General features: G+C 41.2%; 1 long non-coding RNA gene across 1 annotated transcript; it reads right to left on the reverse strand.

Moving 5' to 3' along the window:
- Positions 1-8,239: 8,239 nt before the first annotated feature.
- On the reverse strand, positions 8,240-10,447 carry LOC140002887 (uncharacterized). Its single transcript, XR_011810511.1, has 3 exons — positions 10,371-10,447; positions 8,793-8,921; positions 8,240-8,412 (listed from the first exon to the last, which is right to left on the reverse strand). It is a non-coding gene; the product is annotated as an uncharacterized lncRNA (long non-coding RNA).
- Positions 10,448-21,250: the final 10,803 nt, after the last annotated feature.

Below are 21,250 nucleotides of genomic sequence, written 5' to 3' on the forward strand. Positions count from 1 at the left end.
GTAAGCGAACTTCAGAAAGGGCTTATCAGCCCCAGACTTCGTCAGCGCTGCTCCGCCGTGGAGCACAGTCCCTTGAGTTTGTATCGCTGCATGTAGCACTTGAGCAAGCAATATTTAATCTCCTTCAGAGATATTGATACATCAGCTCCAGAATGAGGACATTAAACTGCAGTCATAATGAGAAACAAAGAAGAGGTTATTCATCTCACGTGTCGAAGGGCTAGCCTCCTTTGATATGAATCTCACGAGGGAGAATTGCAGGTTGTAGATCACGGGGTTTAACTTCACACCGAAGAGCAGACACAGAGCCACATGATACAGCAGTGTTTGGTAACGATGAACAAATAAATGTCACCGCATGCTTAATGAGGACATTGAAGAAAAGCCCATCATTTCTCAACCTGTTTGGAGGCTCCCAGCCACCCACCGAATTTTGGCTCTGGATATCGTTTGGGTGGTTTCGGATTGGCGAATAGTGTTGCTTGATGGGGTTTACATGGTGGCATCTGCTTAAGTAACAGATGTCTGTGCCACTAAGGTGCTATGTTCTCACTTTTTATATGGAGAGAAATTGCTTCTCAAAGAGTTTTTATTGTCTTTATGCAAATTAAAATACAAAATTCCTCTCCTTAAAGGATCCTCATTATAACAAGAATCTTAAATAATCATAAATACATATGCAGCCTCATAAAATCTTTTGCTCTTTGGATATCAAGGAAGTTCCTTATGCGATGCCAATTGTGCATGAAATTAGTTCGTATTTCAACTACCAGTAAGAAGATACTAGCTTTTATTTTGTGAAGCCCCACTGGATTTCTAAACAAATAGTGCAGACTAGTTGTTTGTGCCAAAGTATTTCAAGGAGAAAATTTTGCATTCTGTTTTTTACGCAGTGCTGAAGAGGAAGATAGAGTTCTGTACTTATTCCCTAGAAGCCTAGTGAAAGGAATATATATGCTTTTTATCTTTCCTTTGCCAGTTTTCTTTAGTAGGCAAATGCGTGACGTCTTTATGGATTCTTTTTTTTTTTTTTTTTAACCAGGGATTTAAATCTGTGAAGGAGTCATGCCTAGAAAATGACACCCACAGATGCCAGCCTATTTAGGGCCAAGTGTGAAGGTGCCTGAGTCCTTACTTTCCTGGTTCATCTCACGTAACTTTGTGTCAGATATGACTGAGTGTCTTGCACAGCTATGGATTCCCCATCCATTTTGATTATTTCCAGTGGCAGAAAAGGAAGAAGGTTTTTTTCCTTCACTTACATATTCACAAATGACGGTGGCAGTGCTCCATAGCATGGCACCATAATGAAGGACAAAAGCAAGGGCTGCTAAGAGGAGATTTGGCCCTATCTGAATGAGCCAAATCCTGGGGCAGATGATGTACTGCAGCAGGTTATTTGGGGGTTTTCTCCTATAGGCTACTTGTGATGGAGCAACAGTCCCTGAGCTGGACAGAGTGAGCTATCCCTGTTGAGGAGAGGAAGAAGGATGTGCTAACACCAGCCTAGAGCATCCACTGGCCACTTCCAGACCCTTTGCAGAAAAATGTGTGGGTTTCAATTGGCATTAGAAAGCACCTACCTCCTCACCACCCTCAGGCAGAACAAGTTACCCACCACAGAGACAATTTAGCCACTCTCATCCATCCCAGCTGCCCCCAGGCAAGTGTGAGCATCCATGTGCCTCCTCTCCCTTCATGTGGGCACAACCATCACCAAAACTGTGGGGAACTTGTGAAAAATAGCTAAAGTCTTGTAGAAAAAGGAGCCTATATCATTTCTGGTCTTGTCATGCAGTGCATGCTTATTTTTGTCCATTTAGAATATGTCACATTGAGGGAAAATAAATAGAAAAAGAAGGGGAGGTGATCAGAAATGTGATTGTCAATTTTTTCCCACCTGTGTGATGTGATGCTTTAGGAGTCAGAAAGCAAAATCTGTTCAGTGTTTCAAGGGGTAAACCTTATTTTAAACAGACATTTCTGATATGACCTTTTCCTAACAGTATTTTTTCATATATCTGCCCAGTAGACTGAGTACAGAGGTGGTGGATGTGCAGTGTATTATTAACCTAGTGGCAACAACATTAATAACATAGAAGGGTGCTTTATTCTACTGCTAGCGCTCGCATCTGTTTCACAAACATTACCAAGATAATCACATTCTTCCTGCATCTGCTTTGCTTTAGCTCACACAGATAATTCAAGGGTAATGCACCTTGTCTAAGCTAATTCTAAAAACATGCCTCAAACACAACAAAAAGTGCTTGGTGGGTATTTTGACCAAATGCACTACATCAAAGTAAGTGAGTAAACTGTAAATGTTCCGAATAAACTTGGACAAAAATAGGCATTTTTCCCAGCCATGTTTTTACCATTAGTTGTTCAAGGTTTAATCACCACCTTTGCATGAATGCAGAGCAAAATGCTGAGCAACCTGTACAACAGCTGGGTGCTCAAGTCATAGGTAAGGGGTAAAATTTACAGCAGTGCCCCAGAGGCATACCCTCAGATCTGAGATGAGGGCTGGAACTAGTACCTGACCCTCTCAGATAGCCCATAGGCTTTCAGGAGAGCTGATATGGGATCACCTACATGGGATGGGACCTTTGAGACCACGCACCTACTATGAACAAGCTCAGAGCCCTCTGGGTTCAAGTCACTGGGACTTTGCCCAGTAGATTCAGACTTTTAGTCCTGAAAAGCAGGATCATGCAGATGATTTTCAAAAATGAGTTTAAATAGGCAAAATTAATAAACATAGTAAATGAAGTACTAAATAACAGAATATTTGTTGCTCATTGAAAATCAGCCAGAGGTCAGACCTCTGAAGGAAGCCTTGAATCCTCACTGAAGCTGTGCTTGTTGCACACCAGATATATCAAACCCTGCTTTGTCTTCATATGATGAAGAAACATCAGTGACCATTACTGTCATCAGCTCCTGGAAGGTACTGTGATCAAGCAATAATCTCAGGTGTCAGAAGCTTGAAATGACTCCATTAGAGGCAGGAAAAAAGAGAATTTATGAAGGCATCATTAGCATTTGGCTTTTTAAACGACATGCAAATTCCTTGCAGGAACATATGCCGAGAGCCCTCCGTTAGCACTTGCAACTGAGAGGAGTCTCCTCCTCAACACTGACTACCGCCTGTCGTCTTACAGAAAGGGTGCCATATGCTTCCAGAGAGCTCATACCACATCAAGCATCACTCCATTCATAAGCTTGGTTTGTTGTAATAATAACTTCTTTCAAATGCTGCTTCTCCCAAATAACCAGTATTAGAAATTCAGTTAAAAATTATTATTATTCACATTTGCAAATAAATTCATCAAACCGACTTGATTGTAAAAGTTTAACTTGCATTTGATTGATGTTATTTTAAAGTGCCTACCAATACAAAAGAGCTAAGAATCATGAGGAATCCCAACCAACTCTAGAAGCTCCATAGCCAGAAGAGATAGCTTTGAATCCTTCCTAAAATAAAACTAGTTTGTGTGTAGTAGATCAACATTTATGCATTTGGAAACTCAAGATAGCAAAGAGGGGTCCACAACAGGCTATTTTTCCTCATCTTTCAATGTTAAAATACAGAACTGGGTATTTGAAAGCTAAGGCAGAAGAAAATGGATGGAGAAAACATATGTTTGCCTCCACTAGGAAAATTATTTAATGCTTATTAAAATTATTTAATATTTAGGTGATCCATGAGTTACTTTCTCATTACACTAATAAATACTCCCAAATCTGCAGCACTAATTGGACTTGAAGACAGACCTTGCTTTATCTGTATCATGTGGGAGGGCATTTGTCCCAAGGTTAAGTACTGCTTAAAAGGTAAGAACACAGCCTGGATTTGGTTCTTCAGCTCAGTCAGCATTAACTTCTGGGGACTACCTTCTAATTTAGCCCAGAGTAAGCATGAGTTAATTCATGCCTGTTATATTTTTCCTCTGCTCTCACTTATTCACATCAATAATACACTGCATTTCCATATCTGTTGTCCTTGTTTTGCTATCTATACATTTTTAACTCAAGATTGTTATATATTAGTTATATGTGTGGTGCCAGGAGTTGGACTTGATGATCCTTACGTGTCCCTTCCAACTCAAGATATTCTATGATATTATAATTGCTATAATTCCTCTCAGAAAGCCAATAAAATTCCATCAATAATTAATCATTTAAATTAAAAGAAATACGTGACAGGAAAACTTTGAGCATCCTTAGTGGTATTTGGATGTTATCCAAATGAATTCATGCCAGGGACCGTTCACATCCTAAGTGGGAATTGTTCATGGACAGCAGGACCAAGGAGTGAGGCAGGACGAAAGGCTGGATCCCTCTGCCGCTTATAGGAAAGAGATTTTAAAATGTCTTGTTGAAGCTTGCACACAAAACACTGCCCTGTCATTGGGAATAATAGGCAACGAATTGTTACAGTCATTAGGGAGCTGAAAATGAGTAGTACAGGAAACAGCAATTAAGCAATTTCAAGCCTAAATCATAACAGCGCAAGAGAAACTCCCCAGATGCCTTTGCAGCCTTTCAAATAATCACTGGGTTTTATTTGCCAGGAAAAAAAAAAGTAAAATAAAAAATCAATGAGTATATTCATGAAAACACAGAACAGCAAAATCAAATTAGGTGAGGGGAAGTTCCCAATGGAGAAGAAGGGAAAGGACGTACACAGGCTGCATGGTCCCCATGCTGAGGGATCCGGTGGTGCAGGAGCCCTGCCCGGTGCCTGCCCAGGGACCTCCTCATTACAGACATCCCCTCTGCCTGAGGATGAAGGAATACTGGGGTTTAACAGGCATAATATTTCTTGTGATTATTTGGTGATGACCTGAACAGAAACCACAGCACTGCTCCTAGCCTAGGCTCATTTCTTGCCAAGCACCATTGGCCATGTGAGTATTGAGTCTGGGAGTCTTGTCCAGAAATCTTAAACATGTTCCTAAACTAACTTCATGGCTTGGCTAAGCAGGACTGTACCTGGGGGATGGACTCTGCAAAAACCTCGTGTCTGTCAGCGTAATATCTGACCCAAAATGATCCCTTTTGAACCATTTTGTGCAGCCCCACGAAGCCCGGTGTTTCTTAGGAAAGCTGGGTTTGCAGACACATGCAGCCATCTGGGCAGCATTTGTGCAGATGGGCTCCTAATTTCTAAGGGAAATGAACCCATTACACATGGGCATATTTCTTTGTACCTAATGTGAAATACTTCTTGTCAGACATGAGTCGCTTTGGGACCGGTAGGACTATGATGCAGTGAAGAGCCTGAGCATCCATTTATCTTTAATACCATAAGCAGAAACTCATGGAAATCATTAGAAAAGAAAAAATAACCAAATAAGAGACTGCTAACTGTGTGAAGTCTCAAATCTTAGCTCCAGGTAGCGCAATCAGCAGAATATCTACTTCTCCCCATTTGTATGATTAATTGACATCTTATTAACTGCTCATTAGGGACGCTGCAAATCAGCACAGAACCAAATAAACACATTACAACAGAGAAGAGGGCTTCTAATTGTGAACTGGGAAGAAAATGGGGTTTTAAAACATATTTCAGGAGTCAATCTGTGCAGCGTGTGAGGTAAGATGCCAAAGAACTTGGTGAAGTGCTGCCCGAGAGCACCTGCAGCTGCCTGTGCTGCTGCCCCAGCCCTGATGGGTTCCAGCCCGTGTGTTGTGTCCAGCTGGTGATCTGAAGAGCAAGAAGCATGCACACACACAGGAAAGTAATCTTAGACAGGTATGCAAGCTTATTGATTGAAGTAATTGATGTATTACTCCAGTGAATTTCTTGGTCAATTTATATGGACCTCTGACTGCTCTGGTTTACATGTGGATAAGAGTTCAGGTTAAGCCGTGCAATATCCTTGTCCTAGTGATGAAGACTCCGCTGCAAAGCTGCATGTAAATATTCCTCCTCTACATGCAGTGTTTATATCTAATATATAAAGTGCCTGCCTTACAGAGGTAGCAGTGCTGAGGGCGGAAGCCAGCAGTGACATAGCACGCAGACACCCAACACTTCACCCCCTCTGAGAGGTCCCTAGGTCCTCTCTCCCTACACCTGGGGCAGAGCCCAACCCTTCAATGGAGCCGTGGGTGATTCTTCCTAGCCACAGGCGGATGAGTGCAGTGATTTGCAGGGATGTACTGAAAAAATGCAGCTCCCTGCACTAGCAGCTCATGCCCTAGAGCAGTGGGCCGAGGTCATGCCTCCCACCCTGCCTGACCAGGAGAGGCAGCAACCACCTAACAGCAGTGGCAACATGAGACTTTTCTTCTCCCTGTTGCAGCCTGGCAGCTCCAGTGGGGATTCTGGGCTAAATGGCATTTTCTTTCCACGCACCGCAGAGTAATTTAATTTGTTTTCTTTCCTGCTTGTTTTGTATTGCAGCAGCAGAAAGGACAACGACTGATAAAGGGAGGAAGAGAGAGAGCTGCAGCAGTGATTTTCCATTTTATTTATGGTGATACATATAAAAATAGATCTCAGAGCTGACAGCTTTGTTGCTTCTCACTGCTAGGCTGGCACGGGGAGCTGTACATGCACCCCAAACACAGGGGTGGGCGCAGGGCTGGACCTGCTGCACAGGGCAACTCTCAAGAAAGCAAAGGTGAGAACAAAACAGCCAACAATTTACAGCTTATTTCTAGTGGAGGAGAAGCCTTGAGCTAAATCTTGCTCTCCCTCCTAATGCTGAAGTCAAAGGGACGAGCCCTGTGAATGGTGAGAGAGAGGACTGGGAACTGGAGACAGCAAAGTCCCCCTGAAGGAAAATGTGAGAAATATCATTATAGATGGAAACAGCAGCATCTGGCTTCTGTTACAGCCTTTCCTGAATAGCACCCTATTTGCATGAGAGCTGAGCAATGAATCATGCTTTTTGACAAAAAAAAAAAAAAAAAAAATTGCTGAAAGAGATGATAAACATTTCAAAATCAATGGCCAGAACAACTGGCAATGTGTGTGTGTCAGTGACCACCACCTTGAGAAAAGCAAACAAAATCTGGTGGGGTGAAACACAGGCAAGAGATGCCGTGCTATCATTATGCTTTCCTTTTGAAAGCCACTCTGACAGACATGCACCTGTTATCGACTGTATTGCCTGTCTATGGGTCTTATTTTATTAGAGGAAAAATATTTAAAAAGAATGCAAGCAAATATTGAGCGTGAACAATCGAATGGCAAATGAGACAGAGAATGGCCATTACTTCTTTTTAACTCAGGGGAGGTGTTCACAAACAGAGAAAAAGAATATATAAGGATCTTCTCAAATAGGGACAACAGTATGTAAGCACACGGATTTATGTTTTCTGTTGCACACCACTGGAGGAAGCTGTTTATACACCCCTTCTCATGAATACTGCAGGTGCGATGCAAGTCCTGCCACACTTGGCTAAACTTCAGATATCCTCAAGGGACTGCATGGGGGAATGACTTTGATGGATCATGGTTGCTCTTGAAACTGAGCTGGGAGAGATTAGAGTGTCTCAGGCAGAAAGACTCCGCTCACCTGATTTTTTTGTTCTGATGAGATAATTTTTCTAATTAACCTCAATAACATTCTAGACACACGGCCCTATCCCACATAGTGGAAATACATTTTCAAATGGACATTTCTCTCTTAACCACATTTGCTAGTACTGAATATAGAGTTTTAACACTTTGGCTGCCAACGGGTGCATTGGGAAGCTAAAACTGAACATTTGCAACAGAAATAAAGGTCTCCCCCAAGAAATCTGTCCTCCCATGAGCACCAGTGTGTTGTGCACACACTTGTTGAGCAAAGAGAGCACCAGGGACTTAAGAGCAGCCTTACATGATCAGGTGCAAATTTCTATTTGTTTCTCTCCTGATAATGATCCAGGCAGCCAGCAGCACTGTCCCTCAAAGGCTAGGGCCTGCAAGACTGAAAACAATTTGAAAGCCAACCATGGGGGTACCTGGTCCTTTGGAAGCATTGGGTGCCTGACCTTGTTCCTCCTCACTGCCAGGTTAAGAACAGGAAGGACCATCTCACAGACCCCTGAATTCACTGAATTTATATTGCTCTGGAAGCAATATGAACCATTTCTCTCTGATCTCACCTGCTTTCACAACAGAAGACCACTGAAGTGCCCAACCAGTGCTGCTCCAGGTTTACAAAGCTCTCCTGAGGCCCCTGCCTCTCACCTGCCTTTACACCAGCAATGATTTTCTGCTGTGTAGATCTGGAAAAGCAGCTGTCCACTTCCCAAAAGGAGCCATGGAACCTCTGACAAAGAATGAGTAACTCCTCTGTCATCATCTCACTACCTCCTTTGCACCAGCTGCAAGTGCTGCTTTGACAGCCTTCCCAGGACACTTTCTGGAGGTGTTTTCCTCTGAAACCCAAGTGATCCCAAAGCTTGCTGAGAATGCAGTATAAAGATAATCATTGTCTAGGTTCATAAGCAGTGAATGTGAATTTATTTCTAAGTATCAACCATATTTCCAAGACTCTGACTGTAGTGTTACCAATGGGTCTGCATTTAAAACATGCCAAAACATTTTATAAACCTTCTTGCAAGCAGAACAACTAATATAGGCAACAACCTTTATTTTCTTCAGCACTTATGACTATAGATTTAGGAAGAAGGTTTAGCAGGATATTTGGCACCAACTAAACAGAATTTAAGGAAGGGGCAATGTTTATGTGAATTCTGATGATTAAGACAAATTTTAAAGTTATCAATTTTTTTTTTAATCTTTTCAGAGATTATGCCAGTATCTTATTATCAATCCGCCTTACCTCTTCTCATGTAAGGATGCTACTCCAGGTTCTGCTGCAGCTGAGCTCATACAAAGCCCACAGCTAGGCGTCCACTCTCAGGTGAGTCCATAAGCTCTTTACCACATCTCCAGGCATTGCAATATTTCTCTAGTCAGAAATGATCGTTCTGTGAGATTAACTTTCTATACTGTATATACATATATATATACATATGTATATACATATATCTTCCAACCTAGAAATTCTGTGATTCTGTATATACATATATATACACATATATATAACTTTCTATAGTTATATATACTGTATATACAACAGTATACATGTATATTAGCTTTCTATACTGTATACAGTATATATACTGTAGCAAGTCTTTTGTATAATTCTTCCCAAACAGACAATGACACTGTCTGTTTCTGACCGAGGCCTGGAAGACTGTAAAATAAAAGTTTTGCAAACTAAAACATGCCACTAGTCAATAGTAGTTTAATTTTTTTAAAAATTATTCATGCTGCTGGCTAAACATTCTAGTAGGGAGGTGCCATTAAGTCCCAAATATACTCATCATGATGGTTCACAAAATAATATGCAAGAAAATTCAGGCTGGATACTATCTATATATATTTTTTGCTCACCGGGTAACACAGTTCTGGGAACATGTTATACTCTTCCAGACATACTTTGGTAGGAGGGTTCATTTTCTTTATTTCGGAGTCATACAGCCTTTCTGCCTTGTCAGCCTTTGCCATAACTCTTAAAGGACACAGGCAGAGGAAGAACAGATGGAAGTAATGATAATTGCTTACTTTGAACATCGCAAAAAATGCACAATGCCTATAAGGTCTCATCCAAAGTTAATGGAAAGACTATCAATCTTTTGTACCTATACTGCCTCTGTTACCATAGGATCTGAGCACCTCAGCAGCTTTCAGGAATCCCTTCTCAGGACTACATAAAGTGGGAAAGCATATTTGCCCCATTTAATTGTAGCAGAGAAAGGCTTTTTTTGCTCCTCAAGGTTACACGCAGTGATGGAGCAGGAATTTGAAGCTGTGTGTTTCAAGTACTTTAGTTGCCTTGATGCTGACCAGTCCCCAGCTGAATGGGTTCTGGATCCAGCTCATCCTCATGGGCACCTGCTGCTTCTTACTTACATATAAGCCATATGTAGCATATTGTACCAAGCATGTCAGCCAAGTGAAATATAATAGCTATGTAAATATTTCACATTTTTCAGCACATTAAAGTCTGGCTCTGAGGAAGATAATCTCAAGAAATTACAAAGACAGTATTAATCATACCAAAAGAAACGTGATTTTTCTATAGCTAACTAAAAAAAACCATAGAATCATAGAATATCCCAAGTTGGAAGGGACCCATAAGGATCATTGAGACCAACTCCTGGCATCACACAGGTCTACCCAAAAATTCATACCATGTGACTAAGTGCACAGCCCAACCACCTCTTAAACTTCAGCAATTTAAACCTAGCCTAAACCTCCCCCACCTCAGCTCTGTTCCAGTGTATGACAACCCTCTCAGTGAAGAACCTCTTCTTGATGTCTAGCCTAAGCCTCCCCTGCCTCAGGCTGACACCATTCCCCTGGGTCCTACCGCTGATGACTAAATAGAACAGATCAGTGCTTTCCCCTCTACTCCCCTTTGTGAGGAAGAGGTAGACTTAAAAAAAATAATAATAATTAAAAAAATCCTAGATAATCCAAGACTCAGACTCCCCTAGGGAGCAAACTCCCCCTAACTCCTCATAGCAAAGCTTCCTATATAGCAAAGATCAAATGATCCACACCTGGCAGATTTCACTTAACAATGGTGGAGCCAAGAGACCTTGTGGAAATAGCTCCTCTACCTGGCTTTGGTATTTTAAGGTCAATTGCTCCTTATCACTACTAGAAATAACCTGACAAGGGGCTTAGTGGTTAGAGTTGACCTAATGAATTAACTACAAAAGGTGCACAAGGGTCATATTTCTGTTAGTCATTCTGTGAGGAAAGTTAGTACAGAGCCTGTTAAAATAAATAAATAAATAGATAGATAAATAAATGAAAGAAAAGAAAATGACCTTAAAGGCAAAATTGCTATCATAGATTTTCATCTGTCTAGTCACGACAGATAAAGAATATAGCAATCAGAATTACTTTTCTTGGCATTAATGTTATTTAAATCTGCTTTTCTGAGATGTCTTCCTTATGTAGGACTTTTCAAAATCTGGTCCCACGACCTCTGACCACACTATTTACTTCCACTGCATATAAGCTATCACGTATAAATGCCAGGATCCGGATCCTCACTCACGATTCAGGTCAAGGACTGGGCTGAAGGTCTGGGCTGTGATTTGGTTACATGCCCACGTTGCTGTTTCCTGGCAGGTCATGGGAAGAAGATTGGCTGGCTGGGGGAGCTTCTGTACACATGTGTACAAGGTCTGAATTTTTGGGTAGACCTGTGTGGTGCCAGGAGTTGGACTCAGTGATCCTTAGGGGACCATTCCAACTCAGGATAATCTATGATTCTATACCCACCTTTGGTTTCAATGAGAATTCAGGCCCTAAAAACAACCAAAGTTTCTTCTGGATGGTGTTTTTTTCTGAATAGGATAACTTCGTTTCCCTTTTGAAGACTTACAAGGGTGTAGTAACAAAAGCAAAGGCAGAAAACAGCACCTGAGGCATAGGATACTTTTGAGCCTGCAGCAGACTATAGGTATGATATTAGAGAATCATAGAATATCCTGAGTTGGAAGGGTCCCATAAGGATCATTGAGTCCAACTCCTGGCACCACAGAGGTTCATGAGGAAGCTGTAGACCACGAAGAGGTCTCCCCTCAGTCTTCTTTTTTCCAGGCTGAACCAGCCCAGTGCCCTCAGCCACTCCTTGTGTGTCTTCCCTTCTAGGCCCTTCACCATCTTTGTAGCCCTCCTCTGGACACTCTCCAACAGTTTTACATCCTTTTTGTATTGTGGTGCCCAGAACTGCACACAGTACTCGAGGTGAGGCTGCACCAGTGCAGAGTAGAGCAGGACAATCACTTCCCTTGACCAACTAGCGATGCCGTGCTTGATGTTTGATATAGTAATGCATGCTAATTACTGAATAGGGTGTGAAGAGAAAACCATTGTCAAAGAGGCTTTTCTAGTCATAAATAACATGACCCATGCAATAATTAGCAGCAGAACTTTAAGAACATCTATCTGATATTTCCTGCCCCTGTTTCACTGCCACAAGCACACCACATCCATCAGCTTCAGCTTCTTTGATCCACCTACCACATTGCTGTGCTGGCTTGCTCTTGTTTTCTCCAAGGATGTCCCCAGGGATGGAGTTTCTCTTTCTGCACATTTCAGCATACATCAACTCTTGTACACTGACAGCCCACCTCCACCCTCACACTTGTCCCATCCATGATGCTCTGCCATTTGTGGGATGCTGTGCTTGCTGTTTGCCCTCCTGGGCACGTTCACAGCTCCATCCCTGTACAAACAGCTATGGAAGATACTATGGGGATGCTACAGAAGGCAAAACTCCTCCATCATCCCTCAGCCCATCCTCTGCTCTGCAACACCCTGGTGTGGGTTACAAAGCTCCCTACAACAGGGTGCTGTGCATAACGATTGAGAACACAGAAGTGGGTTGTGATGAAGACCCTCCTTTTTTAAACAGTAAATTTGGGCTAATAACAGCTGAGAATTTCCCTTTTTTAGAGGGATCAATACTTTGCTCGTGCACTGCGTGGTAGATCTCACCTGTATGTTTTGCTTCTGAATAAAAGCAGTGTGTAGTTTCCAAGAGAAGTAAGCCTGCAGCAAATTGAGCATCACCAGTATCCATGGAAGTGATTCTTTGTGTAACAAGAGGAAATAACATCAGGCTTGACAAAAATGCAGTATTTTAAACAATATAGAGCATGGAAGCTGAAATTTTGGGGTTAAAGGCTTGGGTGATTTTTTTTTTTTTTAAGAAATAAAACTGGGAATAATTTATGTAACATTCATCAAACATCTATCTACACATCTAGTACAAGTGCAGTACATAAAGAGTGTGATTTTGGGTAACCATGTGCGATACATGTATAACAATAACAGATATTAATTTGAATATGTACTGTGTATGGCGCTTGTGTCATTTCCAGGAACTAATAAAGATAGTGTGAAAGGCTTAGCTATGGGGATTGAAATAGTAAGGAGAATTCAGAAAATATAGTTAAAGAACTTAAAAAGAACATCTGAAAAGATGAACCTTTTGATAGGATTTAAACTGCCTATAGGATTCAAGAGCTTTAATCAACAAAAGCAGCTTATTCCATCAACGTCGTGAGCAAAAGCAGAGAAGGCATCATCAGTGAAGAGCACTGTAGAAAACAATTTATTTGGTTTAAAAAAAAGTGTTTGGAGAAATCTGCAAGTCCTCCTTTTGTCTGGTGACCATCTGGATGGATTTTGCCCTGGAAAGCCTGTCCTGAACTTGAAGCAAACAAACATTTGTTCACATGGTGGGAAAGAAAAGATCGAAGCAATATGCCAGAAGTGTAAAAGTCGACCATGCATATCAGTAATATTTACCTAGGGCAAGAAAAATGTGTTTTTCATTTCTGGGACATTATCTTTAGTCCTCTTGCAAAGGTCTCCTTGACCATCCTGCATAACATAAAGCTGGGTGAAAGATATTTATTTTTACCCCTATACAGCATTTATTTCTGTAACACACGTTTACATTCAGGATCTGTTACCAGAAGAGCCTCACACCGTGCTGGAGGCTCTGGGGGTTAAATTCTATGTTCCTTGGTGAGGTGTTTCTGCTGCCTGGTGCATGCCCAGCACCCAGCGAGGCGAGGGAGGCAGGTGGCTTCCCCTGCACCTGGTGGATATCTTGTGCAGCTGGCTGGGGTTTGACAGACCCAAGGCCATCAGCTGGACCTGGGGCCCTCACACCTGTAGAGAGGGATGGATGGTAAACCCCATGGTGGGGATGAATCATGCAAAGAGGCAGAAATGCTTATTTCCCTTTTTGCTTTATGGCTAGCTTTGGGTGGCACTGTTTTGGATGGACCCTGGACAGCTCTGTCCCCACACTGCAATTTATGCTCATTTAAATGAGCTGGCAGTTCGGGTGATGGTTGGTTCCTGTTTCGAGCTATTTAGCATCACTGGCTGTTTCTTTGCTAACTGAAGTATCTGATATCCTTCAACAAATAAAATCAGTGACTGCTAAGAATATATGCATCAAACCCAGACAGCAGCTAAACTTTATGCTTTTTAGTATTCCCAACTGTCAGTTTTTACTAGACCTGTGAACCCACCTCACCCAAAGCACAAAGGTGGGAGAAACTATATTTCTTCTTTTCACAGCCTTGAAAAAGGTTAATATTATCCTTCATCTCAGAGATGTATAATTTACTAATGAAAGAGGTTTGGGTTGTCACATATAAATCCAGATTTAGGGTAAAAGGTTAGAATATTTTGGAAGGAGATGATACATACTCCACAAAAGAGTTACATGTAACTATGTAGATAAGCTACATCATCCCTGTCTTATCTGTGCACCATCATTGCTCTGGTGGAAAGATAAATGTTTTGCCTTGCTAACACCAAATGGTTCAAGTCTACTTTGCTAATGTACTTTTTGACAGTGTAATGTGCATTTGTTGTGTTGTACACACAACTAGAGCTACATCTAAAGGACATAGCTTGAAAATTTTAAGTTCAAGATGAAACACCTTTTTCTTATAGGTAATTTTCCTTTTTTCTTTTTTTTTTTTAAATTTAATTAATTAATTTATTTTAAAAATTACCTTGAAGCAAACTACAAAGTACTCAGAGTTAAAATGAATGTCAAAGCCTTAAAAGAAAGTGTAAGTGTTAAAATGCTTTAAATTCCAGTAAAATCTTTCTGAAATGTTTTAGAGCAGATTGAGGGCACCTATGCAGACACACATTACCTTCCCAGCAGCATCGCATAGTCTGAGAGCTGAATTATTAGGAGAGCTCTTTTGCTGGATTTCAGACAAATCACTGTAATGTGCCAAAATTGATTTGGCATGAAATCGTCAATAGACCCTCCAGAATACTAATAACATTAAAGGCAGAGGCCAGGTCTGTCAAGACTGCTTGGCTAAAGTTAGACTCATAAATTGGGCCTCCAAATTGAAGTCTTTTGCCTCCAGATGTGCTGCAGCTGCTGTTGCGGCTGAAGAAGCCCCAGGGAGTGACCCAAAGGCATGGGGGTTCTGGGGGTCCCAGCACAAAGGGAAGAGTTTGTTTCATGGCTTTGCTTCTCGGTTCAAATCTCTATCTACTGGTTTCAGATGCTCTGGGTAAGCACTGCAGGTTGTGGTCCAATGATTGTAGTTTTGAGCATTGGTGTTTTTTCTAACACATACACAGATCTTGTCTGTGAACCCCACACCTTCCTTTTCACCCATCAGAAATACAGACACAGCCCAGTGCTCTGAGCAGATACAGATCTTCTCCCAGCTCTGCTTTCAACTCCCCTCATGGCCTTGGGTGAAACTTCTCTCAGCCTCTGCTTTCTCATCTGTAAGACAGCAGCAGCGATGCTTATCTTCCACACATGCTGTGAACATCGCTGATTACATTCAGCTACTTTCCCCGAAGCACAAACTTACCATAGGATCTTTGGTATGAAGGCATAGAGAAGTTTTCTTCCTCGGTGTAGTCGTAATTGTAAAATGCTGAGGAATTTAAGAGAGTGAAACAGCATTTGGACCAGGTCTTTAGGCAGTAATGTACATGCTTGCTGTCTCTGCAACATTGAGGAACAAGAGTTTTGGGTGGCACAAATTTGCCTTAACTGGAATTTGAAATAATTTCCTTTGGTGGAGGTATATTGATTCAGTTCAGCTGAAGTCCGGGCCTCTGCCTTTTCGGCAGCAACGCTTCCTAAAATGACAGGAAGAAACACAGTTTGGGAGGAGATCTGCAGCCAAGCAGCAACTCAAGGGAACTAAAACTGTCTTAGCTGATTAACAGAAATGAAAGCTGCTCAGAAACAAATCTGAGTATGAATTTGGAGCACAAGAATTAATTGAGAAGGGGATTCTCTTTGTACTTCTTTTTGTAGGTCAGACAGTTTATCCACTAAGATGCCTTTGAAGCTGCCAGCAAAAAAAGGCATCACTGGAAAGATGAAACAAGCCAGTGAGTAAAGTCATCTGCTTGCCCTAAACCCCACAGTTCTGGCTGAATTATTTGCACGGTGTATAACAGAAGCCTAAGCCAAAGAGATGCTCCATTAACCTTTCCAGAAAGAGAGCAGGAAAGGGATATATGTGGCAAGCAGTGAGCTGGAGGTAGCATGGAGCCTTTTTTAGTAGCAGAAGAGGGGTATAAAGCTGGAAGGTTGAATTTCTGCCTCCGTCACAAACAAACAAAGCAAAAACAGGTATAGGCACAGGAACTGCTCAGTAGCACATAGGAAAAACACTGCAGCTCCTGCTCACATCAGTGGAAGAGACTTCACTAATAACATACAGAAAAGAATTTCAGAAAAAGAAACACATTCAGAGTAAAGCTAATGAAGTGTTCTTTTTTTTTTTTATAGCCCTTGGCTATAACAATATTGACAGTAGAAAAATTCACATTTTAAAGTTGCCTCTATTTTGAATACAGAAAGGCACTGTGGGATGGTTGTCATGAAGAGAGAATAAATAAGAGGTCTTAAATCTCACAGTCCTGCTCTTCCTGACCAGAGAGGAGTTGAGGCTGATGAAAAAGGTAAGAGAAACAGAGGAAAAGAAGATGGAGTTGCAAAACTGACACATTTTGGGAAGTAAGCTGTGAAAACAATACTTGCTTGGACCATATTTTCCTCTACCTATAGCTCCAAAACCAATAAAAGAGGCATTTCGTCATGATGCTGTATTATGTTGTATTTATTATTTTTCCAGCCTAAAGTGCTTTGTGTGTGAGATTAAAAAGCTGCAAGTCTCAGGCCATCTGGCCAACCAAATGGATTTAGTGTACAGGATCACTGCCAGATGTATGCCAGTTGTAAGTTTAATTTTTGAACATACAAAGTGCCTGGGGCTTTGTGTCTGTTATTCAGAGAAAACCATGTTCCAGTTTTCCAAATGAATCTAGATGTGGTTTGAATCTAGGTGTATGGGCTTTTCTCCTTCACATGGTTTAAGGGCATATTCTTTGCTTTTCATAAAGAAAAATGATTGCTAGAGGATTTTGCATTTTTCTGACATGTTACATATGTTTGATCACATCTGTCTGACCTTATGGAACAGGAGGAAGCATAGTAATAAGTTTTCTTAAGGACCTTCAGTGAAATTGTTTAATTGCAGGATAAAATTTCAGAGTACTTCAGATGAATATATACTTATATTTATTTATGACCAACTTGGAGAATAAATATGCTTTCAAGTATATAATAGTTTTTAATATCTTAAAAGTGAAATTTAATTGATTTGATTTATTTTAAGTGAGGAGCTAATGGAAGATGAGATATATTTTTAGCTTTACAGACCATTAAGAAGGATAAAGTGCTTTTTATTTTATTTTATTTTGCAAATGTTCTCATATAACAAGGTCTCCAGAGCATATGAGACATATACTGTGAAAGTGAGGAGAGGTGTGAGCCTGGATAGGTTTGCGAATTGCAAACAGGGCTAGAGGATTATATTCACAACACACTAATTGAAATCAAGGGTAGAGCAGGATTTGGGCAATGGGAAACAGTGATCTTTGGGTCTGGCTCTCCCGATACCAGTGGGGGTACAGAGCCCGGAGCCTCATAGCTCTGTGTCACAGCAGCTGACACAGAGTGTGGCAATGCCCAGCCCACCATCCTGGCTGGGTTTGGTAACAAGATGCAGAGACTGAATCAGGAATTTCTTTGAAAACATCTCTAATACTAAAAAAAATCTTAGTCTTCCAAAAATAGTGCTGCACCAGCCTTGAAATCAGCAGGTCTAATGGCATTCTTGTTCCTGGAGATACACAAGGAGTTTTTGTTAGTAGCTCAGCCCATTACCCAGTGAAAAGGACATTATTTGGTTTTGGGTGTGCCTTTTCAAGGAAGAGCCAATAAAAGAAAAGCTGGCACTGTAATTTGGAATTTATTTTACTCCCAAAAGTCATTTTCCTTTTGATATTAGCCGTTTTTGCAAGCAAACTTGCTCGGGGGTGGGAATCAGTGAAACTAAACAAATGGTAGATTTTGTAAAGTAAGGAACAGCAAATTGAGCAAAAGGAGGATTATGAAGACTAAATCTTTTGTTCAAAGAGTGATTAAAAAGTATTAAGTTGGATGAAGTCAATCTAGAGCTTAACTGCATGAACCTTCTGCCCTGTTTTTCTTCCTTTTGATTTTACACGTATTAAGAAATGAAAGGAGTGAAAGAGACCTCACTGGGACTGCTGAGACTGGGTCTTTTCAAAAATAATAATTGAGCAAAATCAGTTGGATGCAAGCTTGGTTTCCTGTTTTCCAGGCAATGTGAAATGTCCTGGATGGCTGTGTCCAAGAGCAGCAAGAGTAAGGTGAGGGTTCTTCCCTGTAGAGGACTCGAACAATTCACACCCAAAGGTGGGGATTCCTCCAGGCAGCGAAATTCTGAACTTCATTGCCTCTGCTCCCCATAGTTTAAGGGAAAACAGTTCCCCTGCCCAAGAGCAAATACAGTTGCAGCTCACTTCTGAAGTAAAGAAATGTCAGCGCAATCACTATTTGCTTTACATTCAAAATATACATATTTTTCTCTGGTTCTAGATTAAATCTGCACAAAGTGGAGGCATCCAGTTCTCTGGGTGGTGTTTGTCTTAAGGGCAACTCTGTGTTCAGAAGAGCATAGCTCATTTACAAGAAAGAGGAACAGCACAAAGTAGGAGCTATCAATGGATGCTGTACCATAGCCACACACATAAATTAAGAGAGGCTAAAAACAACAAATTGCCAAATTTCTGCACTCAGTTTTTACACAGCACTTGAAGAGCTCTGAGCCCTTTTTCCATGCTGTGTTTATATAGAGATATCAAGGATGGGGGACAGTGTACTGCTGTAAACACAATTTTTTTTTTCCCACAGCTTTTCTGTATTTATGGACTTGTCCTCCTCTGTTTAGACTGGCTTTAAATGGACTTCTAGTTTAATTTAAAACTAGTTACTAATGTCAAAACCACCAGTCTCCAACCACTTCCCATCATGCTGTCTTTGGTCTGTACAATTTTTTTATCCACCCAGTTTGGCCAATTGATATTCTCCTGGTTTGAAATATTATTGATTCTGGTCTTTGTCATGCTTATGAATTCAGAAGTCTCAGCCTTTACTCCTGGAGAACTCTGCTCTATGGCAGCAGTGGTGCCGACAGCTTTGCCACGGGGAGCAAAGGCCTGTAATAGAGTCCAGTTGTCAGTGACATTACGCTGGGTTCTATGGGGTAAAAATAAGATTTTTCTGGAGCCTTTTACTCTCCTTAAGTCTTATATTCCCCTTGATTCACCTTTCTCTTGCTAATGAAGACCAAAAGGGGGAATTTCCCCTAGAGCCTTTGAAAAGAACTTGGGGGGAAGCAGTTTTACTTCCAGTAATTGTTTTTGATATTTCATCATTTTTCTTGCTCTAGGATTGGATGAAAACAAGATTTGGTGGGAAACAGATTTCCTTCTGCCCTAGAGAGAGGTAATAAATAGCCCAGTGTCCAGATAAAAAATACCCCATCTCTTGCAGAGGACAGAACAGCCCTGCAGTGTGAAACCAGGGTGCCTGTTTGCCTCCATCTCCCTTCTTCTTTCCTTTAGACTATTCTCACCTCACCCCCCAGATCACTAGTGTACCTGTGGAAGTTTGTTATTTTGCTTAATCCTCTATATATAAATAAATAAATAAATAAATGAAAATGATAATAACAAAAAAATCTGTCCAAGTAAGTCAAAAAACTGAGAAAGGGCTGGAGCTGAAGAAGTTGGTCAGCTCCAACCACACAGCTACTCATATTTATATGTGCCTTTTTTTTTTTTTTTTTTTTGTCTCTTCCAAGTACACTGGATTATTATAGAATCATAATGTCCTCTCAGAATTGCTTTTCCAAGGGGTGATGCTGTATAAATCATGAAAAGTAGACATGGAAAATGTCAGGCTGGTCTCCTGGTCCAACCATCTGCCAGGAGAAGATTGTTCCCTGTAGGATTTTCCCCAGTGCTCTGCTGGCACAAAGTAGTAAAGAGATGCTTTATCTGCAGCACAGCTCCATACCTATTTATAGTCCTGCAGAATTCATTGTGGACATTTAGTTATGGGGAAATGACTTCACAGCCTTGTTACAGAATAAGGTCTCTCCATCCACAGTGCTGCAGCCAAGTTTGTCAAGCAACACGACCCTGCAGCCCCAAGTTTGAAAGCTGGTATGTCTTTGCAGCTTGATAATTAAACCAGAAACATATCTTATCACAGTACGTATTCTGCTCTTCCATGAGGCATTATCATCCAACCAACAGTCCCTTGATAACTCCCCCATGAATAATGGGCAAAATGTTCCTGTGTGTACAAAGCAGAGGAGCATTTCATTACCAGATCCTCTGCCTCTTTGCCAGAAGCTACCAGCCAATAAAATGGAAAGGAAAGATATAGCTTGTGGCATCTGTCAGTGCGAGTAGCCTTTGGTTCAACCTGGGCAGTTATAAATATTATATTAGAAGTATTAGCAAGAGCAGATTGGATTGCAGCAGGTCCAGAATGAGACAGCCCGAAGGCTGGCAATAAAGCAGGAAGAAATGAAACGCTTTGGCATGGGTATCTTCTGCTTTGCACCACGCAAAGAGTGAAGAGGAAAGGGGGAAATCTTTCTCCTTGATTCAGCTCTCTCAGAGCATTGTCTAGAGGAGCCACTCTCACCGCCTTGGCAGAGGTGAACTGTTCACATCAGGATGGGCAGGCACCAGCTAGCACCATGACACCATCCTTGCAAAATTGATTTAATTACACTCATCACTGCTTTGTGCTTTTCTGGCAATTATTTCTCTCTGTTTAACCAAGTCTGCCATTGATGAGGGCTCCGTTGGCACTTTGGGCTGGAGCTGGAAGTGCAGGCTCAACTTGCACAAGCTCTATGGGTGAACCCAGGCACATTGGTGAGGGACAGAGCTTGAAGACATTCAGGGGTTGAAAGATGAAAAAAATGGCTGTTAACTCCTCTTGGTTTCACACAATGAGAGCTCCTGAAATTGCCATTTAGTTTTTACACTCAGCTTCAGACACCATAGCAATTTGTAAAATCTTGTTTGAGCCTCTGCATCTTGGTTGCCCACTTATATCATGGAGAGAAAATTATTTCTTTGGTGTGACCTTTTCTGAGGAGCTAACAAACTTCTGACAGAGACCATAAAAGTGCCTCAGCTAAATAAGAAAATTAATTATATACATTGAAATTCTGATAACTTTAAGGGGACAAATAAAAGCAGTAAGCATGTTTCATATTCCTTTGGTCCTTTAATTTT

The sequence above is a fragment of the Anas platyrhynchos genome, chromosome 7 (assembly GCF_047663525.1).
Source record: "Anas platyrhynchos isolate ZD024472 breed Pekin duck chromosome 7, IASCAAS_PekinDuck_T2T, whole genome shotgun sequence".
Classification (NCBI taxonomy): Eukaryota; Metazoa; Chordata; class Aves; order Anseriformes; family Anatidae; genus Anas; species Anas platyrhynchos.